A 27,571-nucleotide genomic window follows, 5' to 3' on the forward strand; every position below is an offset into this window, starting at 1 on the left:
CCCACCCCCCCCCCCCCCCACCCCCCCCCCCCCCCACCCCCCCCCCCCCCCACCCCCCCCCCCCCCCACCCCCCCCCCCCCCCACCCCCCCCCCCCCCCACCCCCCCCCCCCCCCACCCCCCCCCCCCCCCACCCCCCCCCCCCCCCACCCCCCCCCCCCCCCACCCCCCCCCCCCCCCACCCCCCCCCCCCCCCACCCCCCCCCCCCCCCACCCCCCCCCCCCCCCACCCCCCCCCCCCCCCACCCCCCCCCCCCCCCACCCCCCCCCCCCCCCACCCCCCCCCCCCCCCACCCCCCCCCCCCCCCACCCCCCCCCCCCCCCACCCCCCCCCCCCCCCACCCCCCCCCCCCCCCACCCCCCCCCCCCCCCACCCCCCCCCCCCCCCACCCCCCCCCCCCCCCACCCCCCCCCCCCCCCACCCCCCCCCCCCCCCACCCCCCCCCCCCCCCACCCCCCCCCCCCCCCACCCCCCCCCCCCCCCACCCCCCCCCCCCCCCACCCCCCCCCCCCCCCACCCCCCCCCCCCCCCACCCCCCCCCCCCCCCACCCCCCCCCCCCCCCACCCCCCCCCCCCCCCACCCCCCCCCCCCCCCACCCCCCCCCCCCCCCACCCCCCCCCCCCCCCACCCCCCCCCCCCCCCACCCCCCCCCCCCCCCACCCCCCCCCCCCCCCACCCCCCCCCCCCCCCACCCCCCCCCCCCCCCACCCCCCCCCCCCCCCACCCCCCCCCCCCCCCACCCCCCCCCCCCCCCACCCCCCCCCCCCCCCACCCCCCCCCCCCCCCACCCCCCCCCCCCCCCACCCCCCCCCCCCCCCACCCCCCCCCCCCCCCACCCCCCCCCCCCCCCACCCCCCCCCCCCCCCACCCCCCCCCCCCCCCACCCCCCCCCCCCCCCACCCCCCCCCCCCCCCACCCCCCCCCCCCCCCACCCCCCCCCCCCCCCACCCCCCCCCCCCCCCACCCCCCCCCCCCCCCACCCCCCCCCCCCCCCACCCCCCCCCCCCCCCACCCCCCCCCCCCCCCACCCCCCCCCCCCCCCACCCCCCCCCCCCCCCACCCCCCCCCCCCCCCACCCCCCCCCCCCCCCACCCCCCCCCCCCCCCACCCCCCCCCCCCCCCACCCCCCCCCCCCCCCACCCCCCCCCCCCCCCACCCCCCCCCCCCCCCACCCCCCCCCCCCCCCACCCCCCCCCCCCCCCACCCCCCCCCCCCCCCACCCCCCCCCCCCCCCACCCCCCCCCCCCCCCACCCCCCCCCCCCCCCACCCCCCCCCCCCCCCACCCCCCCCCCCCCCCACCCCCCCCCCCCCCCACCCCCCCCCCCCCCCACCCCCCCCCCCCCCCACCCCCCCCCCCCCCCACCCCCCCCCCCCCCCACCCCCCCCCCCCCCCACCCCCCCCCCCCCCCACCCCCCCCCCCCCCCACCCCCCCCCCCCCCCACCCCCCCCCCCCCCCACCCCCCCCCCCCCCCACCCCCCCCCCCCCCCACCCCCCCCCCCCCCCACCCCCCCCCCCCCCCACCCCCCCCCCCCCCCACCCCCCCCCCCCCCCACCCCCCCCCCCCCCCACCCCCCCCCCCCCCCACCCCCCCCCCCCCCCACCCCCCCCCCCCCCCACCCCCCCCCCCCCCCACCCCCCCCCCCCCCCACCCCCCCCCCCCCCCACCCCCCCCCCCCCCCACCCCCCCCCCCCCCCACCCCCCCCCCCCCCCACCCCCCCCCCCCCCCACCCCCCCCCCCCCCCACCCCCCCCCCCCCCCACCCCCCCCCCCCCCCACCCCCCCCCCCCCCCACCCCCCCCCCCCCCCACCCCCCCCCCCCCCCACCCCCCCCCCCCCCCACCCCCCCCCCCCCCCACCCCCCCCCCCCCCCACCCCCCCCCCCCCCCACCCCCCCCCCCCCCCACCCCCCCCCCCCCCCACCCCCCCCCCCCCCCACCCCCCCCCCCCCCCACCCCCCCCCCCCCCCACCCCCCCCCCCCCCCACCCCCCCCCCCCCCCACCCCCCCCCCCCCCCACCCCCCCCCCCCCCCACCCCCCCCCCCCCCCACCCCCCCCCCCCCCCACCCCCCCCCCCCCCCACCCCCCCCCCCCCCCACCCCCCCCCCCCCCCACCCCCCCCCCCCCCCACCCCCCCCCCCCCCCACCCCCCCCCCCCCCCACCCCCCCCCCCCCCCACCCCCCCCCCCCCCCACCCCCCCCCCCCCCCACCCCCCCCCCCCCCCACCCCCCCCCCCCCCCACCCCCCCCCCCCCCCACCCCCCCCCCCCCCCACCCCCCCCCCCCCCCACCCCCCCCCCCCCCCACCCCCCCCCCCCCCCACCCCCCCCCCCCCCCACCCCCCCCCCCCCCCACCCCCCCCCCCCCCCACCCCCCCCCCCCCCCACCCCCCCCCCCCCCCACCCCCCCCCCCCCCCACCCCCCCCCCCCCCCACCCCCCCCCCCCCCCACCCCCCCCCCCCCCCACCCCCCCCCCCCCCCACCCCCCCCCCCCCCCACCCCCCCCCCCCCCCACCCCCCCCCCCCCCCACCCCCCCCCCCCCCCACCCCCCCCCCCCCCCACCCCCCCCCCCCCCCACCCCCCCCCCCCCCCACCCCCCCCCCCCCCCACCCCCCCCCCCCCCCACCCCCCCCCCCCCCCACCCCCCCCCCCCCCCACCCCCCCCCCCCCCCACCCCCCCCCCCCCCCACCCCCCCCCCCCCCCACCCCCCCCCCCCCCCACCCCCCCCCCCCCCCACCCCCCCCCCCCCCCACCCCCCCCCCCCCCCACCCCCCCCCCCCCCCACCCCCCCCCCCCCCCACCCCCCCCCCCCCCCACCCCCCCCCCCCCCCACCCCCCCCCCCCCCCACCCCCCCCCCCCCCCACCCCCCCCCCCCCCCACCCCCCCCCCCCCCCACCCCCCCCCCCCCCCACCCCCCCCCCCCCCCACCCCCCCCCCCCCCCACCCCCCCCCCCCCCCACCCCCCCCCCCCCCCACCCCCCCCCCCCCCCACCCCCCCCCCCCCCCACCCCCCCCCCCCCCCACCCCCCCCCCCCCCCACCCCCCCCCCCCCCCACCCCCCCCCCCCCCCACCCCCCCCCCCCCCCACCCCCCCCCCCCCCCACCCCCCCCCCCCCCCACCCCCCCCCCCCCCCACCCCCCCCCCCCCCCACCCCCCCCCCCCCCCACCCCCCCCCCCCCCCACCCCCCCCCCCCCCCACCCCCCCCCCCCCCCACCCCCCCCCCCCCCCACCCCCCCCCCCCCCCACCCCCCCCCCCCCCCACCCCCCCCCCCCCCCACCCCCCCCCCCCCCCACCCCCCCCCCCCCCCACCCCCCCCCCCCCCCACCCCCCCCCCCCCCCACCCCCCCCCCCCCCCACCCCCCCCCCCCCCCACCCCCCCCCCCCCCCACCCCCCCCCCCCCCCACCCCCCCCCCCCCCCACCCCCCCCCCCCCCCACCCCCCCCCCCCCCCACCCCCCCCCCCCCCCACCCCCCCCCCCCCCCACCCCCCCCCCCCCCCACCCCCCCCCCCCCCCACCCCCCCCCCCCCCCACCCCCCCCCCCCCCCACCCCCCCCCCCCCCCACCCCCCCCCCCCCCCACCCCCCCCCCCCCCCACCCCCCCCCCCCCCCACCCCCCCCCCCCCCCACCCCCCCCCCCCCCCACCCCCCCCCCCCCCCACCCCCCCCCCCCCCCACCCCCCCCCCCCCCCACCCCCCCCCCCCCCCACCCCCCCCCCCCCCCACCCCCCCCCCCCCCCACCCCCCCCCCCCCCCACCCCCCCCCCCCCCCACCCCCCCCCCCCCCCACCCCCCCCCCCCCCCACCCCCCCCCCCCCCCACCCCCCCCCCCCCCCACCCCCCCCCCCCCCCACCCCCCCCCCCCCCCACCCCCCCCCCCCCCCACCCCCCCCCCCCCCCACCCCCCCCCCCCCCCACCCCCCCCCCCCCCCACCCCCCCCCCCCCCCACCCCCCCCCCCCCCCACCCCCCCCCCCCCCCACCCCCCCCCCCCCCCACCCCCCCCCCCCCCCACCCCCCCCCCCCCCCACCCCCCCCCCCCCCCACCCCCCCCCCCCCCCACCCCCCCCCCCCCCCACCCCCCCCCCCCCCCACCCCCCCCCCCCCCCACCCCCCCCCCCCCCCACCCCCCCCCCCCCCCACCCCCCCCCCCCCCCACCCCCCCCCCCCCCCACCCCCCCCCCCCCCCACCCCCCCCCCCCCCCACCCCCCCCCCCCCCCACCCCCCCCCCCCCCCACCCCCCCCCCCCCCCACCCCCCCCCCCCCCCACCCCCCCCCCCCCCCACCCCCCCCCCCCCCCACCCCCCCCCCCCCCCACCCCCCCCCCCCCCCACCCCCCCCCCCCCCCACCCCCCCCCCCCCCCACCCCCCCCCCCCCCCACCCCCCCCCCCCCCCACCCCCCCCCCCCCCCACCCCCCCCCCCCCCCACCCCCCCCCCCCCCCACCCCCCCCCCCCCCCACCCCCCCCCCCCCCCACCCCCCCCCCCCCCCACCCCCCCCCCCCCCCACCCCCCCCCCCCCCCACCCCCCCCCCCCCCCACCCCCCCCCCCCCCCACCCCCCCCCCCCCCCACCCCCCCCCCCCCCCACCCCCCCCCCCCCCCACCCCCCCCCCCCCCCACCCCCCCCCCCCCCCACCCCCCCCCCCCCCCACCCCCCCCCCCCCCCACCCCCCCCCCCCCCCACCCCCCCCCCCCCCCACCCCCCCCCCCCCCCACCCCCCCCCCCCCCCACCCCCCCCCCCCCCCACCCCCCCCCCCCCCCACCCCCCCCCCCCCCCACCCCCCCCCCCCCCCACCCCCCCCCCCCCCCACCCCCCCCCCCCCCCACCCCCCCCCCCCCCCACCCCCCCCCCCCCCCACCCCCCCCCCCCCCCACCCCCCCCCCCCCCCACCCCCCCCCCCCCCCACCCCCCCCCCCCCCCACCCCCCCCCCCCCCCACCCCCCCCCCCCCCCACCCCCCCCCCCCCCCACCCCCCCCCCCCCCCACCCCCCCCCCCCCCCACCCCCCCCCCCCCCCACCCCCCCCCCCCCCCACCCCCCCCCCCCCCCACCCCCCCCCCCCCCCACCCCCCCCCCCCCCCACCCCCCCCCCCCCCCACCCCCCCCCCCCCCCACCCCCCCCCCCCCCCACCCCCCCCCCCCCCCACCCCCCCCCCCCCCCACCCCCCCCCCCCCCCACCCCCCCCCCCCCCCACCCCCCCCCCCCCCCACCCCCCCCCCCCCCCACCCCCCCCCCCCCCCACCCCCCCCCCCCCCCACCCCCCCCCCCCCCCACCCCCCCCCCCCCCCACCCCCCCCCCCCCCCACCCCCCCCCCCCCCCACCCCCCCCCCCCCCCACCCCCCCCCCCCCCCACCCCCCCCCCCCCCCACCCCCCCCCCCCCCCACCCCCCCCCCCCCCCACCCCCCCCCCCCCCCACCCCCCCCCCCCCCCACCCCCCCCCCCCCCCACCCCCCCCCCCCCCCACCCCCCCCCCCCCCCACCCCCCCCCCCCCCCACCCCCCCCCCCCCCCACCCCCCCCCCCCCCCACCCCCCCCCCCCCCCACCCCCCCCCCCCCCCACCCCCCCCCCCCCCCACCCCCCCCCCCCCCCACCCCCCCCCCCCCCCACCCCCCCCCCCCCCCACCCCCCCCCCCCCCCACCCCCCCCCCCCCCCACCCCCCCCCCCCCCCACCCCCCCCCCCCCCCACCCCCCCCCCCCCCCACCCCCCCCCCCCCCCACCCCCCCCCCCCCCCACCCCCCCCCCCCCCCACCCCCCCCCCCCCCCACCCCCCCCCCCCCCCACCCCCCCCCCCCCCCACCCCCCCCCCCCCCCACCCCCCCCCCCCCCCACCCCCCCCCCCCCCCACCCCCCCCCCCCCCCACCCCCCCCCCCCCCCACCCCCCCCCCCCCCCACCCCCCCCCCCCCCCACCCCCCCCCCCCCCCACCCCCCCCCCCCCCCACCCCCCCCCCCCCCCACCCCCCCCCCCCCCCACCCCCCCCCCCCCCCACCCCCCCCCCCCCCCACCCCCCCCCCCCCCCACCCCCCCCCCCCCCCACCCCCCCCCCCCCCCACCCCCCCCCCCCCCCACCCCCCCCCCCCCCCACCCCCCCCCCCCCCCACCCCCCCCCCCCCCCACCCCCCCCCCCCCCCACCCCCCCCCCCCCCCACCCCCCCCCCCCCCCACCCCCCCCCCCCCCCACCCCCCCCCCCCCCCACCCCCCCCCCCCCCCACCCCCCCCCCCCCCCACCCCCCCCCCCCCCCACCCCCCCCCCCCCCCACCCCCCCCCCCCCCCACCCCCCCCCCCCCCCACCCCCCCCCCCCCCCACCCCCCCCCCCCCCCACCCCCCCCCCCCCCCACCCCCCCCCCCCCCCACCCCCCCCCCCCCCCACCCCCCCCCCCCCCCACCCCCCCCCCCCCCCACCCCCCCCCCCCCCCACCCCCCCCCCCCCCCACCCCCCCCCCCCCCCACCCCCCCCCCCCCCCACCCCCCCCCCCCCCCACCCCCCCCCCCCCCCACCCCCCCCCCCCCCCACCCCCCCCCCCCCCCACCCCCCCCCCCCCCCACCCCCCCCCCCCCCCACCCCCCCCCCCCCCCACCCCCCCCCCCCCCCACCCCCCCCCCCCCCCACCCCCCCCCCCCCCCACCCCCCCCCCCCCCCACCCCCCCCCCCCCCCACCCCCCCCCCCCCCCACCCCCCCCCCCCCCCACCCCCCCCCCCCCCCACCCCCCCCCCCCCCCACCCCCCCCCCCCCCCACCCCCCCCCCCCCCCACCCCCCCCCCCCCCCACCCCCCCCCCCCCCCACCCCCCCCCCCCCCCACCCCCCCCCCCCCCCACCCCCCCCCCCCCCCACCCCCCCCCCCCCCCACCCCCCCCCCCCCCCACCCCCCCCCCCCCCCACCCCCCCCCCCCCCCACCCCCCCCCCCCCCCACCCCCCCCCCCCCCCACCCCCCCCCCCCCCCACCCCCCCCCCCCCCCACCCCCCCCCCCCCCCACCCCCCCCCCCCCCCACCCCCCCCCCCCCCCACCCCCCCCCCCCCCCACCCCCCCCCCCCCCCACCCCCCCCCCCCCCCACCCCCCCCCCCCCCCACCCCCCCCCCCCCCCACCCCCCCCCCCCCCCACCCCCCCCCCCCCCCACCCCCCCCCCCCCCCACCCCCCCCCCCCCCCACCCCCCCCCCCCCCCACCCCCCCCCCCCCCCACCCCCCCCCCCCCCCACCCCCCCCCCCCCCCACCCCCCCCCCCCCCCACCCCCCCCCCCCCCCACCCCCCCCCCCCCCCACCCCCCCCCCCCCCCACCCCCCCCCCCCCCCACCCCCCCCCCCCCCCACCCCCCCCCCCCCCCACCCCCCCCCCCCCCCACCCCCCCCCCCCCCCACCCCCCCCCCCCCCCACCCCCCCCCCCCCCCACCCCCCCCCCCCCCCACCCCCCCCCCCCCCCACCCCCCCCCCCCCCCACCCCCCCCCCCCCCCACCCCCCCCCCCCCCCACCCCCCCCCCCCCCCACCCCCCCCCCCCCCCACCCCCCCCCCCCCCCACCCCCCCCCCCCCCCACCCCCCCCCCCCCCCACCCCCCCCCCCCCCCACCCCCCCCCCCCCCCACCCCCCCCCCCCCCCACCCCCCCCCCCCCCCACCCCCCCCCCCCCCCACCCCCCCCCCCCCCCACCCCCCCCCCCCCCCACCCCCCCCCCCCCCCACCCCCCCCCCCCCCCACCCCCCCCCCCCCCCACCCCCCCCCCCCCCCACCCCCCCCCCCCCCCACCCCCCCCCCCCCCCACCCCCCCCCCCCCCCACCCCCCCCCCCCCCCACCCCCCCCCCCCCCCACCCCCCCCCCCCCCCACCCCCCCCCCCCCCCACCCCCCCCCCCCCCCACCCCCCCCCCCCCCCACCCCCCCCCCCCCCCACCCCCCCCCCCCCCCACCCCCCCCCCCCCCCACCCCCCCCCCCCCCCACCCCCCCCCCCCCCCACCCCCCCCCCCCCCCACCCCCCCCCCCCCCCACCCCCCCCCCCCCCCACCCCCCCCCCCCCCCACCCCCCCCCCCCCCCACCCCCCCCCCCCCCCACCCCCCCCCCCCCCCACCCCCCCCCCCCCCCACCCCCCCCCCCCCCCACCCCCCCCCCCCCCCACCCCCCCCCCCCCCCACCCCCCCCCCCCCCCACCCCCCCCCCCCCCCACCCCCCCCCCCCCCCACCCCCCCCCCCCCCCACCCCCCCCCCCCCCCACCCCCCCCCCCCCCCACCCCCCCCCCCCCCCACCCCCCCCCCCCCCCACCCCCCCCCCCCCCCACCCCCCCCCCCCCCCACCCCCCCCCCCCCCCACCCCCCCCCCCCCCCACCCCCCCCCCCCCCCACCCCCCCCCCCCCCCACCCCCCCCCCCCCCCACCCCCCCCCCCCCCCACCCCCCCCCCCCCCCACCCCCCCCCCCCCCCACCCCCCCCCCCCCCCACCCCCCCCCCCCCCCACCCCCCCCCCCCCCCACCCCCCCCCCCCCCCACCCCCCCCCCCCCCCACCCCCCCCCCCCCCCACCCCCCCCCCCCCCCACCCCCCCCCCCCCCCACCCCCCCCCCCCCCCACCCCCCCCCCCCCCCACCCCCCCCCCCCCCCACCCCCCCCCCCCCCCACCCCCCCCCCCCCCCACCCCCCCCCCCCCCCACCCCCCCCCCCCCCCACCCCCCCCCCCCCCCACCCCCCCCCCCCCCCACCCCCCCCCCCCCCCACCCCCCCCCCCCCCCACCCCCCCCCCCCCCCACCCCCCCCCCCCCCCACCCCCCCCCCCCCCCACCCCCCCCCCCCCCCACCCCCCCCCCCCCCCACCCCCCCCCCCCCCCACCCCCCCCCCCCCCCACCCCCCCCCCCCCCCACCCCCCCCCCCCCCCACCCCCCCCCCCCCCCACCCCCCCCCCCCCCCACCCCCCCCCCCCCCCACCCCCCCCCCCCCCCACCCCCCCCCCCCCCCACCCCCCCCCCCCCCCACCCCCCCCCCCCCCCACCCCCCCCCCCCCCCACCCCCCCCCCCCCCCACCCCCCCCCCCCCCCACCCCCCCCCCCCCCCACCCCCCCCCCCCCCCACCCCCCCCCCCCCCCACCCCCCCCCCCCCCCACCCCCCCCCCCCCCCACCCCCCCCCCCCCCCACCCCCCCCCCCCCCCACCCCCCCCCCCCCCCACCCCCCCCCCCCCCCACCCCCCCCCCCCCCCACCCCCCCCCCCCCCCACCCCCCCCCCCCCCCACCCCCCCCCCCCCCCACCCCCCCCCCCCCCCACCCCCCCCCCCCCCCACCCCCCCCCCCCCCCACCCCCCCCCCCCCCCACCCCCCCCCCCCCCCACCCCCCCCCCCCCCCACCCCCCCCCCCCCCCACCCCCCCCCCCCCCCACCCCCCCCCCCCCCCACCCCCCCCCCCCCCCACCCCCCCCCCCCCCCACCCCCCCCCCCCCCCACCCCCCCCCCCCCCCACCCCCCCCCCCCCCCACCCCCCCCCCCCCCCACCCCCCCCCCCCCCCACCCCCCCCCCCCCCCACCCCCCCCCCCCCCCACCCCCCCCCCCCCCCACCCCCCCCCCCCCCCACCCCCCCCCCCCCCCACCCCCCCCCCCCCCCACCCCCCCCCCCCCCCACCCCCCCCCCCCCCCACCCCCCCCCCCCCCCACCCCCCCCCCCCCCCACCCCCCCCCCCCCCCACCCCCCCCCCCCCCCACCCCCCCCCCCCCCCACCCCCCCCCCCCCCCACCCCCCCCCCCCCCCACCCCCCCCCCCCCCCACCCCCCCCCCCCCCCACCCCCCCCCCCCCCCACCCCCCCCCCCCCCCACCCCCCCCCCCCCCCACCCCCCCCCCCCCCCACCCCCCCCCCCCCCCACCCCCCCCCCCCCCCACCCCCCCCCCCCCCCACCCCCCCCCCCCCCCACCCCCCCCCCCCCCCACCCCCCCCCCCCCCCACCCCCCCCCCCCCCCACCCCCCCCCCCCCCCACCCCCCCCCCCCCCCACCCCCCCCCCCCCCCACCCCCCCCCCCCCCCACCCCCCCCCCCCCCCACCCCCCCCCCCCCCCACCCCCCCCCCCCCCCACCCCCCCCCCCCCCCACCCCCCCCCCCCCCCACCCCCCCCCCCCCCCACCCCCCCCCCCCCCCACCCCCCCCCCCCCCCACCCCCCCCCCCCCCCACCCCCCCCCCCCCCCACCCCCCCCCCCCCCCACCCCCCCCCCCCCCCACCCCCCCCCCCCCCCACCCCCCCCCCCCCCCACCCCCCCCCCCCCCCACCCCCCCCCCCCCCCACCCCCCCCCCCCCCCACCCCCCCCCCCCCCCACCCCCCCCCCCCCCCACCCCCCCCCCCCCCCACCCCCCCCCCCCCCCACCCCCCCCCCCCCCCACCCCCCCCCCCCCCCACCCCCCCCCCCCCCCACCCCCCCCCCCCCCCACCCCCCCCCCCCCCCACCCCCCCCCCCCCCCACCCCCCCCCCCCCCCACCCCCCCCCCCCCCCACCCCCCCCCCCCCCCACCCCCCCCCCCCCCCACCCCCCCCCCCCCCCACCCCCCCCCCCCCCCACCCCCCCCCCCCCCCACCCCCCCCCCCCCCCACCCCCCCCCCCCCCCACCCCCCCCCCCCCCCACCCCCCCCCCCCCCCACCCCCCCCCCCCCCCACCCCCCCCCCCCCCCACCCCCCCCCCCCCCCACCCCCCCCCCCCCCCACCCCCCCCCCCCCCCACCCCCCCCCCCCCCCACCCCCCCCCCCCCCCACCCCCCCCCCCCCCCACCCCCCCCCCCCCCCACCCCCCCCCCCCCCCACCCCCCCCCCCCCCCACCCCCCCCCCCCCCCACCCCCCCCCCCCCCCACCCCCCCCCCCCCCCACCCCCCCCCCCCCCCACCCCCCCCCCCCCCCACCCCCCCCCCCCCCCACCCCCCCCCCCCCCCACCCCCCCCCCCCCCCACCCCCCCCCCCCCCCACCCCCCCCCCCCCCCACCCCCCCCCCCCCCCACCCCCCCCCCCCCCCACCCCCCCCCCCCCCCACCCCCCCCCCCCCCCACCCCCCCCCCCCCCCACCCCCCCCCCCCCCCACCCCCCCCCCCCCCCACCCCCCCCCCCCCCCACCCCCCCCCCCCCCCACCCCCCCCCCCCCCCACCCCCCCCCCCCCCCACCCCCCCCCCCCCCCACCCCCCCCCCCCCCCACCCCCCCCCCCCCCCACCCCCCCCCCCCCCCACCCCCCCCCCCCCCCACCCCCCCCCCCCCCCACCCCCCCCCCCCCCCACCCCCCCCCCCCCCCACCCCCCCCCCCCCCCACCCCCCCCCCCCCCCACCCCCCCCCCCCCCCACCCCCCCCCCCCCCCACCCCCCCCCCCCCCCACCCCCCCCCCCCCCCACCCCCCCCCCCCCCCACCCCCCCCCCCCCCCACCCCCCCCCCCCCCCACCCCCCCCCCCCCCCACCCCCCCCCCCCCCCACCCCCCCCCCCCCCCACCCCCCCCCCCCCCCACCCCCCCCCCCCCCCACCCCCCCCCCCCCCCACCCCCCCCCCCCCCCACCCCCCCCCCCCCCCACCCCCCCCCCCCCCCACCCCCCCCCCCCCCCACCCCCCCCCCCCCCCACCCCCCCCCCCCCCCACCCCCCCCCCCCCCCACCCCCCCCCCCCCCCACCCCCCCCCCCCCCCACCCCCCCCCCCCCCCACCCCCCCCCCCCCCCACCCCCCCCCCCCCCCACCCCCCCCCCCCCCCACCCCCCCCCCCCCCCACCCCCCCCCCCCCCCACCCCCCCCCCCCCCCACCCCCCCCCCCCCCCACCCCCCCCCCCCCCCACCCCCCCCCCCCCCCACCCCCCCCCCCCCCCACCCCCCCCCCCCCCCACCCCCCCCCCCCCCCACCCCCCCCCCCCCCCACCCCCCCCCCCCCCCACCCCCCCCCCCCCCCACCCCCCCCCCCCCCCACCCCCCCCCCCCCCCACCCCCCCCCCCCCCCACCCCCCCCCCCCCCCACCCCCCCCCCCCCCCACCCCCCCCCCCCCCCACCCCCCCCCCCCCCCACCCCCCCCCCCCCCCACCCCCCCCCCCCCCCACCCCCCCCCCCCCCCACCCCCCCCCCCCCCCACCCCCCCCCCCCCCCACCCCCCCCCCCCCCCACCCCCCCCCCCCCCCACCCCCCCCCCCCCCCACCCCCCCCCCCCCCCACCCCCCCCCCCCCCCACCCCCCCCCCCCCCCACCCCCCCCCCCCCCCACCCCCCCCCCCCCCCACCCCCCCCCCCCCCCACCCCCCCCCCCCCCCACCCCCCCCCCCCCCCACCCCCCCCCCCCCCCACCCCCCCCCCCCCCCACCCCCCCCCCCCCCCACCCCCCCCCCCCCCCACCCCCCCCCCCCCCCACCCCCCCCCCCCCCCACCCCCCCCCCCCCCCACCCCCCCCCCCCCCCACCCCCCCCCCCCCCCACCCCCCCCCCCCCCCACCCCCCCCCCCCCCCACCCCCCCCCCCCCCCACCCCCCCCCCCCCCCACCCCCCCCCCCCCCCACCCCCCCCCCCCCCCACCCCCCCCCCCCCCCACCCCCCCCCCCCCCCACCCCCCCCCCCCCCCACCCCCCCCCCCCCCCACCCCCCCCCCCCCCCACCCCCCCCCCCCCCCACCCCCCCCCCCCCCCACCCCCCCCCCCCCCCACCCCCCCCCCCCCCCACCCCCCCCCCCCCCCACCCCCCCCCCCCCCCACCCCCCCCCCCCCCCACCCCCCCCCCCCCCCACCCCCCCCCCCCCCCACCCCCCCCCCCCCCCACCCCCCCCCCCCCCCACCCCCCCCCCCCCCCACCCCCCCCCCCCCCCACCCCCCCCCCCCCCCACCCCCCCCCCCCCCCACCCCCCCCCCCCCCCACCCCCCCCCCCCCCCACCCCCCCCCCCCCCCACCCCCCCCCCCCCCCACCCCCCCCCCCCCCCACCCCCCCCCCCCCCCACCCCCCCCCCCCCCCACCCCCCCCCCCCCCCACCCCCCCCCCCCCCCACCCCCCCCCCCCCCCACCCCCCCCCCCCCCCACCCCCCCCCCCCCCCACCCCCCCCCCCCCCCACCCCCCCCCCCCCCCACCCCCCCCCCCCCCCACCCCCCCCCCCCCCCACCCCCCCCCCCCCCCACCCCCCCCCCCCCCCACCCCCCCCCCCCCCCACCCCCCCCCCCCCCCACCCCCCCCCCCCCCCACCCCCCCCCCCCCCCACCCCCCCCCCCCCCCACCCCCCCCCCCCCCCACCCCCCCCCCCCCCCACCCCCCCCCCCCCCCACCCCCCCCCCCCCCCACCCCCCCCCCCCCCCACCCCCCCCCCCCCCCACCCCCCCCCCCCCCCACCCCCCCCCCCCCCCACCCCCCCCCCCCCCCACCCCCCCCCCCCCCCACCCCCCCCCCCCCCCACCCCCCCCCCCCCCCACCCCCCCCCCCCCCCACCCCCCCCCCCCCCCACCCCCCCCCCCCCCCACCCCCCCCCCCCCCCACCCCCCCCCCCCCCCACCCCCCCCCCCCCCCACCCCCCCCCCCCCCCACCCCCCCCCCCCCCCACCCCCCCCCCCCCCCACCCCCCCCCCCCCCCACCCCCCCCCCCCCCCACCCCCCCCCCCCCCCACCCCCCCCCCCCCCCACCCCCCCCCCCCCCCACCCCCCCCCCCCCCCACCCCCCCCCCCCCCCACCCCCCCCCCCCCCCACCCCCCCCCCCCCCCACCCCCCCCCCCCCCCACCCCCCCCCCCCCCCACCCCCCCCCCCCCCCACCCCCCCCCCCCCCCACCCCCCCCCCCCCCCACCCCCCCCCCCCCCCACCCCCCCCCCCCCCCACCCCCCCCCCCCCCCACCCCCCCCCCCCCCCACCCCCCCCCCCCCCCACCCCCCCCCCCCCCCACCCCCCCCCCCCCCCACCCCCCCCCCCCCCCACCCCCCCCCCCCCCCACCCCCCCCCCCCCCCACCCCCCCCCCCCCCCACCCCCCCCCCCCCCCACCCCCCCCCCCCCCCACCCCCCCCCCCCCCCACCCCCCCCCCCCCCCACCCCCCCCCCCCCCCACCCCCCCCCCCCCCCACCCCCCCCCCCCCCCACCCCCCCCCCCCCCCACCCCCCCCCCCCCCCACCCCCCCCCCCCCCCACCCCCCCCCCCCCCCACCCCCCCCCCCCCCCACCCCCCCCCCCCCCCACCCCCCCCCCCCCCCACCCCCCCCCCCCCCCACCCCCCCCCCCCCCCACCCCCCCCCCCCCCCACCCCCCCCCCCCCCCACCCCCCCCCCCCCCCACCCCCCCCCCCCCCCACCCCCCCCCCCCCCCACCCCCCCCCCCCCCCACCCCCCCCCCCCCCCACCCCCCCCCCCCCCCACCCCCCCCCCCCCCCACCCCCCCCCCCCCCCACCCCCCCCCCCCCCCACCCCCCCCCCCCCCCACCCCCCCCCCCCCCCACCCCCCCCCCCCCCCACCCCCCCCCCCCCCCACCCCCCCCCCCCCCCACCCCCCCCCCCCCCCACCCCCCCCCCCCCCCACCCCCCCCCCCCCCCACCCCCCCCCCCCCCCACCCCCCCCCCCCCCCACCCCCCCCCCCCCCCACCCCCCCCCCCCCCCACCCCCCCCCCCCCCCACCCCCCCCCCCCCCCACCCCCCCCCCCCCCCACCCCCCCCCCCCCCCACCCCCCCCCCCCCCCACCCCCCCCCCCCCCCACCCCCCCCCCCCCCCACCCCCCCCCCCCCCCACCCCCCCCCCCCCCCACCCCCCCCCCCCCCCACCCCCCCCCCCCCCCACCCCCCCCCCCCCCCACCCCCCCCCCCCCCCACCCCCCCCCCCCCCCACCCCCCCCCCCCCCCACCCCCCCCCCCCCCCACCCCCCCCCCCCCCCACCCCCCCCCCCCCCCACCCCCCCCCCCCCCCACCCCCCCCCCCCCCCACCCCCCCCCCCCCCCACCCCCCCCCCCCCCCACCCCCCCCCCCCCCCACCCCCCCCCCCCCCCACCCCCCCCCCCCCCCACCCCCCCCCCCCCCCACCCCCCCCCCCCCCCACCCCCCCCCCCCCCCACCCCCCCCCCCCCCCACCCCCCCCCCCCCCCACCCCCCCCCCCCCCCACCCCCCCCCCCCCCCACCCCCCCCCCCCCCCACCCCCCCCCCCCCCCACCCCCCCCCCCCCCCACCCCCCCCCCCCCCCACCCCCCCCCCCCCCCACCCCCCCCCCCCCCCACCCCCCCCCCCCCCCACCCCCCCCCCCCCCCACCCCCCCCCCCCCCCACCCCCCCCCCCCCCCACCCCCCCCCCCCCCCACCCCCCCCCCCCCCCACCCCCCCCCCCCCCCACCCCCCCCCCCCCCCACCCCCCCCCCCCCCCACCCCCCCCCCCCCCCACCCCCCCCCCCCCCCACCCCCCCCCCCCCCCACCCCCCCCCCCCCCCACCCCCCCCCCCCCCCACCCCCCCCCCCCCCCACCCCCCCCCCCCCCCACCCCCCCCCCCCCCCACCCCCCCCCCCCCCCACCCCCCCCCCCCCCCACCCCCCCCCCCCCCCACCCCCCCCCCCCCCCACCCCCCCCCCCCCCCACCCCCCCCCCCCCCCACCCCCCCCCCCCCCCACCCCCCCCCCCCCCCACCCCCCCCCCCCCCCACCCCCCCCCCCCCCCACCCCCCCCCCCCCCCACCCCCCCCCCCCCCCACCCCCCCCCCCCCCCACCCCCCCCCCCCCCCACCCCCCCCCCCCCCCACCCCCCCCCCCCCCCACCCCCCCCCCCCCCCACCCCCCCCCCCCCCCACCCCCCCCCCCCCCCACCCCCCCCCCCCCCCACCCCCCCCCCCCCCCACCCCCCCCCCCCCCCACCCCCCCCCCCCCCCACCCCCCCCCCCCCCCACCCCCCCCCCCCCCCACCCCCCCCCCCCCCCACCCCCCCCCCCCCCCACCCCCCCCCCCCCCCACCCCCCCCCCCCCCCACCCCCCCCCCCCCCCACCCCCCCCCCCCCCCACCCCCCCCCCCCCCCACCCCCCCCCCCCCCCACCCCCCCCCCCCCCCACCCCCCCCCCCCCCCACCCCCCCCCCCCCCCACCCCCCCCCCCCCCCACCCCCCCCCCCCCCCACCCCCCCCCCCCCCCACCCCCCCCCCCCCCCACCCCCCCCCCCCCCCACCCCCCCCCCCCCCCACCCCCCCCCCCCCCCACCCCCCCCCCCCCCCACCCCCCCCCCCCCCCACCCCCCCCCCCCCCCACCCCCCCCCCCCCCCACCCCCCCCCCCCCCCACCCCCCCCCCCCCCCACCCCCCCCCCCCCCCACCCCCCCCCCCCCCCACCCCCCCCCCCCCCCACCCCCCCCCCCCCCCACCCCCCCCCCCCCCCACCCCCCCCCCCCCCCACCCCCCCCCCCCCCCACCCCCCCCCCCCCCCACCCCCCCCCCCCCCCACCCCCCCCCCCCCCCACCCCCCCCCCCCCCCACCCCCCCCCCCCCCCACCCCCCCCCCCCCCCACCCCCCCCCCCCCCCACCCCCCCCCCCCCCCACCCCCCCCCCCCCCCACCCCCCCCCCCCCCCACCCCCCCCCCCCCCCACCCCCCCCCCCCCCCACCCCCCCCCCCCCCCACCCCCCCCCCCCCCCACCCCCCCCCCCCCCCACCCCCCCCCCCCCCCACCCCCCCCCCCCCCCACCCCCCCCCCCCCCCACCCCCCCCCCCCCCCACCCCCCCCCCCCCCCACCCCCCCCCCCCCCCACCCCCCCCCCCCCCCACCCCCCCCCCCCCCCACCCCCCCCCCCCCCCACCCCCCCCCCCCCCCACCCCCCCCCCCCCCCACCCCCCCCCCCCCCCACCCCCCCCCCCCCCCACCCCCCCCCCCCCCCACCCCCCCCCCCCCCCACCCCCCCCCCCCCCCACCCCCCCCCCCCCCCACCCCCCCCCCCCCCCACCCCCCCCCCCCCCCACCCCCCCCCCCCCCCACCCCCCCCCCCCCCCACCCCCCCCCCCCCCCACCCCCCCCCCCCCCCACCCCCCCCCCCCCCCACCCCCCCCCCCCCCCACCCCCCCCCCCCCCCACCCCCCCCCCCCCCCACCCCCCCCCCCCCCCACCCCCCCCCCCCCCCACCCCCCCCCCCCCCCACCCCCCCCCCCCCCCACCCCCCCCCCCCCCCACCCCCCCCCCCCCCCACCCCCCCCCCCCCCCACCCCCCCCCCCCCCCACCCCCCCCCCCCCCCACCCCCCCCCCCCCCCACCCCCCCCCCCCCCCACCCCCCCCCCCCCCCACCCCCCCCCCCCCCCACCCCCCCCCCCCCCCACCCCCCCCCCCCCCCACCCCCCCCCCCCCCCACCCCCCCCCCCCCCCACCCCCCCCCCCCCCCACCCCCCCCCCCCCCCACCCCCCCCCCCCCCCACCCCCCCCCCCCCCCACCCCCCCCCCCCCCCACCCCCCCCCCCCCCCACCCCCCCCCCCCCCCACCCCCCCCCCCCCCCACCCCCCCCCCCCCCCACCCCCCCCCCCCCCCACCCCCCCCCCCCCCCACCCCCCCCCCCCCCCACCCCCCCCCCCCCCCACCCCCCCCCCCCCCCACCCCCCCCCCCCCCCACCCCCCCCCCCCCCCACCCCCCCCCCCCCCCACCCCCCCCCCCCCCCACCCCCCCCCCCCCCCACCCCCCCCCCCCCCCACCCCCCCCCCCCCCCACCCCCCCCCCCCCCCACCCCCCCCCCCCCCCACCCCCCCCCCCCCCCACCCCCCCCCCCCCCCACCCCCCCCCCCCCCCACCCCCCCCCCCCCCCACCCCCCCCCCCCCCCACCCCCCCCCCCCCCCACCCCCCCCCCCCCCCACCCCCCCCCCCCCCCACCCCCCCCCCCCCCCACCCCCCCCCCCCCCCACCCCCCCCCCCCCCCACCCCCCCCCCCCCCCACCCCCCCCCCCCCCCACCCCCCCCCCCCCCCACCCCCCCCCCCCCCCACCCCCCCCCCCCCCCACCCCCCCCCCCCCCCACCCCCCCCCCCCCCCACCCCCCCCCCCCCCCACCCCCCCCCCCCCCCACCCCCCCCCCCCCCCACCCCCCCCCCCCCCCACCCCCCCCCCCCCCCACCCCCCCCCCCCCCCACCCCCCCCCCCCCCCACCCCCCCCCCCCCCCACCCCCCCCCCCCCCCACCCCCCCCCCCCCCCACCCCCCCCCCCCCCCACCCCCCCCCCCCCCCACCCCCCCCCCCCCCCACCCCCCCCCCCCCCCACCCCCCCCCCCCCCCACCCCCCCCCCCCCCCACCCCCCCCCCCCCCCACCCCCCCCCCCCCCCACCCCCCCCCCCCCCCACCCCCCCCCCCCCCCACCCCCCCCCCCCCCCACCCCCCCCCCCCCCCACCCCCCCCCCCCCCCACCCCCCCCCCCCCCCACCCCCCCCCCCCCCCACCCCCCCCCCCCCCCACCCCCCCCCCCCCCCACCCCCCCCCCCCCCCACCCCCCCCCCCCCCCACCCCCCCCCCCCCCCACCCCCCCCCCCCCCCACCCCCCCCCCCCCCCACCCCCCCCCCCCCCCACCCCCCCCCCCCCCCACCCCCCCCCCCCCCCACCCCCCCCCCCCCCCACCCCCCCCCCCCCCCACCCCCCCCCCCCCCCACCCCCCCCCCCCCCCACCCCCCCCCCCCCCCACCCCCCCCCCCCCCCACCCCCCCCCCCCCCCACCCCCCCCCCCCCCCACCCCCCCCCCCCCCCACCCCCCCCCCCCCCCACCCCCCCCCCCCCCCACCCCCCCCCCCCCCCACCCCCCCCCCCCCCCACCCCCCCCCCCCCCCACCCCCCCCCCCCCCCACCCCCCCCCCCCCCCACCCCCCCCCCCCCCCACCCCCCCCCCCCCCCACCCCCCCCCCCCCCCACCCCCCCCCCCCCCCACCCCCCCCCCCCCCCACCCCCCCCCCCCCCCACCCCCCCCCCCCCCCACCCCCCCCCCCCCCCACCCCCCCCCCCCCCCACCCCCCCCCCCCCCCACCCCCCCCCCCCCCCACCCCCCCCCCCCCCCACCCCCCCCCCCCCCCACCCCCCCCCCCCCCCACCCCCCCCCCCCCCCACCCCCCCCCCCCCCCACCCCCCCCCCCCCCCACCCCCCCCCCCCCCCACCCCCCCCCCCCCCCACCCCCCCCCCCCCCCACCCCCCCCCCCCCCCACCCCCCCCCCCCCCCACCCCCCCCCCCCCCCACCCCCCCCCCCCCCCACCCCCCCCCCCCCCCACCCCCCCCCCCCCCCACCCCCCCCCCCCCCCACCCCCCCCCCCCCCCACCCCCCCCCCCCCCCACCCCCCCCCCCCCCCACCCCCCCCCCCCCCCACCCCCCCCCCCCCCCACCCCCCCCCCCCCCCACCCCCCCCCCCCCCCACCCCCCCCCCCCCCCACCCCCCCCCCCCCCCACCCCCCCCCCCCCCCACCCCCCCCCCCCCCCACCCCCCCCCCCCCCCACCCCCCCCCCCCCCCACCCCCCCCCCCCCCCACCCCCCCCCCCCCCCACCCCCCCCCCCCCCCACCCCCCCCCCCCCCCACCCCCCCCCCCCCCCACCCCCCCCCCCCCCCACCCCCCCCCCCCCCCACCCCCCCCCCCCCCCACCCCCCCCCCCCCCCACCCCCCCCCCCCCCCACCCCCCCCCCCCCCCACCCCCCCCCCCCCCCACCCCCCCCCCCCCCCACCCCCCCCCCCCCCCACCCCCCCCCCCCCCCACCCCCCCCCCCCCCCACCCCCCCCCCCCCCCACCCCCCCCCCCCCCCACCCCCCCCCCCCCCCACCCCCCCCCCCCCCCACCCCCCCCCCCCCCCACCCCCCCCCCCCCCCACCCCCCCCCCCCCCCACCCCCCCCCCCCCCCACCCCCCCCCCCCCCCACCCCCCCCCCCCCCCACCCCCCCCCCCCCCCACCCCCCCCCCCCCCCACCCCCCCCCCCCCCCACCCCCCCCCCCCCCCACCCCCCCCCCCCCCCACCCCCCCCCCCCCCCACCCCCCCCCCCCCCCACCCCCCCCCCCCCCCACCCCCCCCCCCCCCCACCCCCCCCCCCCCCCACCCCCCCCCCCCCCCACCCCCCCCCCCCCCCACCCCCCCCCCCCCCCACCCCCCCCCCCCCCCACCCCCCCCCCCCCCCACCCCCCCCCCCCCCCACCCCCCCCCCCCCCCACCCCCCCCCCCCCCCACCCCCCCCCCCCCCCACCCCCCCCCCCCCCCACCCCCCCCCCCCCCCACCCCCCCCCCCCCCCACCCCCCCCCCCCCCCACCCCCCCCCCCCCCCACCCCCCCCCCCCCCCACCCCCCCCCCCCCCCACCCCCCCCCCCCCCCACCCCCCCCCCCCCCCACCCCCCCCCCCCCCCACCCCCCCCCCCCCCCACCCCCCCCCCCCCCCACCCCCCCCCCCCCCCACCCCCCCCCCCCCCCACCCCCCCCCCCCCCCACCCCCCCCCCCCCCCACCCCCCCCCCCCCCCACCCCCCCCCCCCCCCACCCCCCCCCCCCCCCACCCCCCCCCCCCCCCACCCCCCCCCCCCCCCACCCCCCCCCCCCCCCACCCCCCCCCCCCCCCACCCCCCCCCCCCCCCACCCCCCCCCCCCCCCACCCCCCCCCCCCCCCACCCCCCCCCCCCCCCACCCCCCCCCCCCCCCACCCCCCCCCCCCCCCACCCCCCCCCCCCCCCACCCCCCCCCCCCCCCACCCCCCCCCCCCCCCACCCCCCCCCCCCCCCACCCCCCCCCCCCCCCACCCCCCCCCCCCCCCACCCCCCCCCCCCCCCACCCCCCCCCCCCCCCACCCCCCCCCCCCCCCACCCCCCCCCCCCCCCACCCCCCCCCCCCCCCACCCCCCCCCCCCCCCACCCCCCCCCCCCCCCACCCCCCCCCCCCCCCACCCCCCCCCCCCCCCACCCCCCCCCCCCCCCACCCCCCCCCCCCCCCACCCCCCCCCCCCCCCACCCCCCCCCCCCCCCACCCCCCCCCCCCCCCACCCCCCCCCCCCCCCACCCCCCCCCCCCCCCACCCCCCCCCCCCCCCACCCCCCCCCCCCCCCACCCCCCCCCCCCCCCACCCCCCCCCCCCCCCACCCCCCCCCCCCCCCACCCCCCCCCCCCCCCACCCCCCCCCCCCCCCACCCCCCCCCCCCCCCACCCCCCCCCCCCCCCACCCCCCCCCCCCCCCACCCCCCCCCCCCCCCACCCCCCCCCCCCCCCACCCCCCCCCCCCCCCACCCCCCCCCCCCCCCACCCCCCCCCCCCCCCACCCCCCCCCCCCCCCACCCCCCCCCCCCCCCACCCCCCCCCCCCCCCACCCCCCCCCCCCCCCACCCCCCCCCCCCCCCACCCCCCCCCCCCCCCACCCCCCCCCCCCCCCACCCCCCCCCCCCCCCACCCCCCCCCCCCCCCACCCCCCCCCCCCCCCACCCCCCCCCCCCCCCACCCCCCCCCCCCCCCACCCCCCCCCCCCCCCACCCCCCCCCCCCCCCACCCCCCCCCCCCCCCACCCCCCCCCCCCCCCACCCCCCCCCCCCCCCACCCCCCCCCCCCCCCACCCCCCCCCCCCCCCACCCCCCCCCCCCCCCACCCCCCCCCCCCCCCACCCCCCCCCCCCCCCACCCCCCCCCCCCCCCACCCCCCCCCCCCCCCACCCCCCCCCCCCCCCACCCCCCCCCCCCCCCACCCCCCCCCCCCCCCACCCCCCCCCCCCCCCACCCCCCCCCCCCCCCACCCCCCCCCCCCCCCACCCCCCCCCCCCCCCACCCCCCCCCCCCCCCACCCCCCCCCCCCCCCACCCCCCCCCCCCCCCACCCCCCCCCCCCCCCACCCCCCCCCCCCCCCACCCCCCCCCCCCCCCACCCCCCCCCCCCCCCACCCCCCCCCCCCCCCACCCCCCCCCCCCCCCACCCCCCCCCCCCCCCACCCCCCCCCCCCCCCACCCCCCCCCCCCCCCACCCCCCCCCCCCCCCACCCCCCCCCCCCCCCACCCCCCCCCCCCCCCACCCCCCCCCCCCCCCACCCCCCCCCCCCCCCACCCCCCCCCCCCCCCACCCCCCCCCCCCCCCACCCCCCCCCCCCCCCACCCCCCCCCCCCCCCACCCCCCCCCCCCCCCACCCCCCCCCCCCCCCACCCCCCCCCCCCCCCACCCCCCCCCCCCCCCACCCCCCCCCCCCCCCACCCCCCCCCCCCCCCACCCCCCCCCCCCCCCACCCCCCCCCCCCCCCACCCCCCCCCCCCCCCACCCCCCCCCCCCCCCACCCCCCCCCCCCCCCACCCCCCCCCCCCCCCACCCCCCCCCCCCCCCACCCCCCCCCCCCCCCACCCCCCCCCCCCCCCACCCCCCCCCCCCCCCACCCCCCCCCCCCCCCACCCCCCCCCCCCCCCACCCCCCCCCCCCCCCACCCCCCCCCCCCCCCACCCCCCCCCCCCCCCACCCCCCCCCCCCCCCACCCCCCCCCCCCCCCACCCCCCCCCCCCCCCACCCCCCCCCCCCCCCACCCCCCCCCCCCCCCACCCCCCCCCCCCCCCACCCCCCCCCCCCCCCACCCCCCCCCCCCCCCACCCCCCCCCCCCCCCACCCCCCCCCCCCCCCACCCCCCCCCCCCCCCACCCCCCCCCCCCCCCACCCCCCCCCCCCCCCACCCCCCCCCCCCCCCACCCCCCCCCCCCCCCACCCCCCCCCCCCCCCACCCCCCCCCCCCCCCACCCCCCCCCCCCCCCACCCCCCCCCCCCCCCACCCCCCCCCCCCCCCACCCCCCCCCCCCCCCACCCCCCCCCCCCCCCACCCCCCCCCCCCCCCACCCCCCCCCCCCCCCACCCCCCCCCCCCCCCACCCCCCCCCCCCCCCACCCCCCCCCCCCCCCACCCCCCCCCCCCCCCACCCCCCCCCCCCCCCACCCCCCCCCCCCCCCACCCCCCCCCCCCCCCACCCCCCCCCCCCCCCACCCCCCCCCCCCCCCACCCCCCCCCCCCCCCACCCCCCCCCCCCCCCACCCCCCCCCCCCCCCACCCCCCCCCCCCCCCACCCCCCCCCCCCCCCACCCCCCCCCCCCCCCACCCCCCCCCCCCCCCACCCCCCCCCCCCCCCACCCCCCCCCCCCCCCACCCCCCCCCCCCCCCACCCCCCCCCCCCCCCACCCCCCCCCCCCCCCACCCCCCCCCCCCCCCACCCCCCCCCCCCCCCACCCCCCCCCCCCCCCACCCCCCCCCCCCCCCACCCCCCCCCCCCCCCACCCCCCCCCCCCCCCACCCCCCCCCCCCCCCACCCCCCCCCCCCCCCACCCCCCCCCCCCCCCACCCCCCCCCCCCCCCACCCCCCCCCCCCCCCACCCCCCCCCCCCCCCACCCCCCCCCCCCCCCACCCCCCCCCCCCCCCACCCCCCCCCCCCCCCACCCCCCCCCCCCCCCACCCCCCCCCCCCCCCACCCCCCCCCCCCCCCACCCCCCCCCCCCCCCACCCCCCCCCCCCCCCACCCCCCCCCCCCCCCACCCCCCCCCCCCCCCACCCCCCCCCCCCCCCACCCCCCCCCCCCCCCACCCCCCCCCCCCCCCACCCCCCCCCCCCCCCACCCCCCCCCCCCCCCACCCCCCCCCCCCCCCACCCCCCCCCCCCCCCACCCCCCCCCCCCCCCACCCCCCCCCCCCCCCACCCCCCCCCCCCCCCACCCCCCCCCCCCCCCACCCCCCCCCCCCCCCACCCCCCCCCCCCCCCACCCCCCCCCCCCCCCACCCCCCCCCCCCCCCACCCCCCCCCCCCCCCACCCCCCCCCCCCCCCACCCCCCCCCCCCCCCACCCCCCCCCCCCCCCACCCCCCCCCCCCCCCACCCCCCCCCCCCCCCACCCCCCCCCCCCCCCACCCCCCCCCCCCCCCACCCCCCCCCCCCCCCACCCCCCCCCCCCCCCACCCCCCCCCCCCCCCACCCCCCCCCCCCCCCACCCCCCCCCCCCCCCACCCCCCCCCCCCCCCACCCCCCCCCCCCCCCACCCCCCCCCCCCCCCACCCCCCCCCCCCCCCACCCCCCCCCCCCCCCACCCCCCCCCCCCCCCACCCCCCCCCCCCCCCACCCCCCCCCCCCCCCACCCCCCCCCCCCCCCACCCCCCCCCCCCCCCACCCCCCCCCCCCCCCACCCCCCCCCCCCCCCACCCCCCCCCCCCCCCACCCCCCCCCCCCCCCACCCCCCCCCCCCCCCACCCCCCCCCCCCCCCACCCCCCCCCCCCCCCACCCCCCCCCCCCCCCACCCCCCCCCCCCCCCACCCCCCCCCCCCCCCACCCCCCCCCCCCCCCACCCCCCCCCCCCCCCACCCCCCCCCCCCCCCACCCCCCCCCCCCCCCACCCCCCCCCCCCCCCACCCCCCCCCCCCCCCACCCCCCCCCCCCCCCACCCCCCCCCCCCCCCACCCCCCCCCCCCCCCACCCCCCCCCCCCCCCACCCCCCCCCCCCCCCACCCCCCCCCCCCCCCACCCCCCCCCCCCCCCACCCCCCCCCCCCCCCACCCCCCCCCCCCCCCACCCCCCCCCCCCCCCACCCCCCCCCCCCCCCACCCCCCCCCCCCCCCACCCCCCCCCCCCCCCACCCCCCCCCCCCCCCACCCCCCCCCCCCCCCACCCCCCCCCCCCCCCACCCCCCCCCCCCCCCACCCCCCCCCCCCCCCACCCCCCCCCCCCCCCACCCCCCCCCCCCCCCACCCCCCCCCCCCCCCACCCCCCCCCCCCCCCACCCCCCCCCCCCCCCACCCCCCCCCCCCCCCACCCCCCCCCCCCCCCACCCCCCCCCCCCCCCACCCCCCCCCCCCCCCACCCCCCCCCCCCCCCACCCCCCCCCCCCCCCACCCCCCCCCCCCCCCACCCCCCCCCCCCCCCACCCCCCCCCCCCCCCACCCCCCCCCCCCCCCACCCCCCCCCCCCCCCACCCCCCCCCCCCCCCACCCCCCCCCCCCCCCACCCCCCCCCCCCCCCACCCCCCCCCCCCCCCACCCCCCCCCCCCCCCACCCCCCCCCCCCCCCACCCCCCCCCCCCCCCACCCCCCCCCCCCCCCACCCCCCCCCCCCCCCACCCCCCCCCCCCCCCACCCCCCCCCCCCCCCACCCCCCCCCCCCCCCACCCCCCCCCCCCCCCACCCCCCCCCCCCCCCACCCCCCCCCCCCCCCACCCCCCCCCCCCCCCACCCCCCCCCCCCCCCACCCCCCCCCCCCCCCACCCCCCCCCCCCCCCACCCCCCCCCCCCCCCACCCCCCCCCCCCCCCACCCCCCCCCCCCCCCACCCCCCCCCCCCCCCACCCCCCCCCCCCCCCACCCCCCCCCCCCCCCACCCCCCCCCCCCCCCACCCCCCCCCCCCCCCACCCCCCCCCCCCCCCACCCCCCCCCCCCCCCACCCCCCCCCCCCCCCACCCCCCCCCCCCCCCACCCCCCCCCCCCCCCACCCCCCCCCCCCCCCACCCCCCCCCCCCCCCACCCCCCCCCCCCCCCACCCCCCCCCCCCCCCACCCCCCCCCCCCCCCACCCCCCCCCCCCCCCACCCCCCCCCCCCCCCACCCCCCCCCCCCCCCACCCCCCCCCCCCCCCACCCCCCCCCCCCCCCACCCCCCCCCCCCCCCACCCCCCCCCCCCCCCACCCCCCCCCCCCCCCACCCCCCCCCCCCCCCACCCCCCCCCCCCCCCACCCCCCCCCCCCCCCACCCCCCCCCCCCCCCACCCCCCCCCCCCCCCACCCCCCCCCCCCCCCACCCCCCCCCCCCCCCACCCCCCCCCCCCCCCACCCCCCCCCCCCCCCACCCCCCCCCCCCCCCACCCCCCCCCCCCCCCACCCCCCCCCCCCCCCACCCCCCCCCCCCCCCACCCCCCCCCCCCCCCACCCCCCCCCCCCCCCACCCCCCCCCCCCCCCACCCCCCCCCCCCCCCACCCCCCCCCCCCCCCACCCCCCCCCCCCCCCACCCCCCCCCCCCCCCACCCCCCCCCCCCCCCACCCCCCCCCCCCCCCACCCCCCCCCCCCCCCACCCCCCCCCCCCCCCACCCCCCCCCCCCCCCACCCCCCCCCCCCCCCACCCCCCCCCCCCCCCACCCCCCCCCCCCCCCACCCCCCCCCCCCCCCACCCCCCCCCCCCCCCACCCCCCCCCCCCCCCACCCCCCCCCCCCCCCACCCCCCCCCCCCCCCACCCCCCCCCCCCCCCACCCCCCCCCCCCCCCACCCCCCCCCCCCCCCACCCCCCCCCCCCCCCACCCCCCCCCCCCCCCACCCCCCCCCCCCCCCACCCCCCCCCCCCCCCACCCCCCCCCCCCCCCACCCCCCCCCCCCCCCACCCCCCCCCCCCCCCACCCCCCCCCCCCCCCACCCCCCCCCCCCCCCACCCCCCCCCCCCCCCACCCCCCCCCCCCCCCACCCCCCCCCCCCCCCACCCCCCCCCCCCCCCACCCCCCCCCCCCCCCACCCCCCCCCCCCCCCACCCCCCCCCCCCCCCACCCCCCCCCCCCCCCACCCCCCCCCCCCCCCACCCCCCCCCCCCCCCACCCCCCCCCCCCCCCACCCCCCCCCCCCCCCACCCCCCCCCCCCCCCACCCCCCCCCCCCCCCACCCCCCCCCCCCCCCACCCCCCCCCCCCCCCACCCCCCCCCCCCCCCACCCCCCCCCCCCCCCACCCCCCCCCCCCCCCACCCCCCCCCCCCCCCACCCCCCCCCCCCCCCACCCCCCCCCCCCCCCACCCCCCCCCCCCCCCACCCCCCCCCCCCCCCACCCCCCCCCCCCCCCACCCCCCCCCCCCCCCACCCCCCCCCCCCCCCACCCCCCCCCCCCCCCACCCCCCCCCCCCCCCACCCCCCCCCCCCCCCACCCCCCCCCCCCCCCACCCCCCCCCCCCCCCACCCCCCCCCCCCCCCACCCCCCCCCCCCCCCACCCCCCCCCCCCCCCACCCCCCCCCCCCCCCACCCCCCCCCCCCCCCACCCCCCCCCCCCCCCACCCCCCCCCCCCCCCACCCCCCCCCCCCCCCACCCCCCCCCCCCCCCACCCCCCCCCCCCCCCACCCCCCCCCCCCCCCACCCCCCCCCCCCCCCACCCCCCCCCCCCCCCACCCCCCCCCCCCCCCACCCCCCCCCCCCCCCACCCCCCCCCCCCCCCACCCCCCCCCCCCCCCACCCCCCCCCCCCCCCACCCCCCCCCCCCCCCACCCCCCCCCCCCCCCACCCCCCCCCCCCCCCACCCCCCCCCCCCCCCACCCCCCCCCCCCCCCACCCCCCCCCCCCCCCACCCCCCCCCCCCCCCACCCCCCCCCCCCCCCACCCCCCCCCCCCCCCACCCCCCCCCCCCCCCACCCCCCCCCCCCCCCACCCCCCCCCCCCCCCACCCCCCCCCCCCCCCACCCCCCCCCCCCCCCACCCCCCCCCCCCCCCACCCCCCCCCCCCCCCACCCCCCCCCCCCCCCACCCCCCCCCCCCCCCACCCCCCCCCCCCCCCACCCCCCCCCCCCCCCACCCCCCCCCCCCCCCACCCCCCCCCCCCCCCACCCCCCCCCCCCCCCACCCCCCCCCCCCCCCACCCCCCCCCCCCCCCACCCCCCCCCCCCCCCACCCCCCCCCCCCCCCACCCCCCCCCCCCCCCACCCCCCCCCCCCCCCACCCCCCCCCCCCCCCACCCCCCCCCCCCCCCACCCCCCCCCCCCCCC

This window comes from Sphaerodactylus townsendi, linkage group LG08 (assembly GCF_021028975.2).
Source record: "Sphaerodactylus townsendi isolate TG3544 linkage group LG08, MPM_Stown_v2.3, whole genome shotgun sequence".
Taxonomy (NCBI): Eukaryota; Metazoa; Chordata; class Lepidosauria; order Squamata; family Sphaerodactylidae; genus Sphaerodactylus; species Sphaerodactylus townsendi.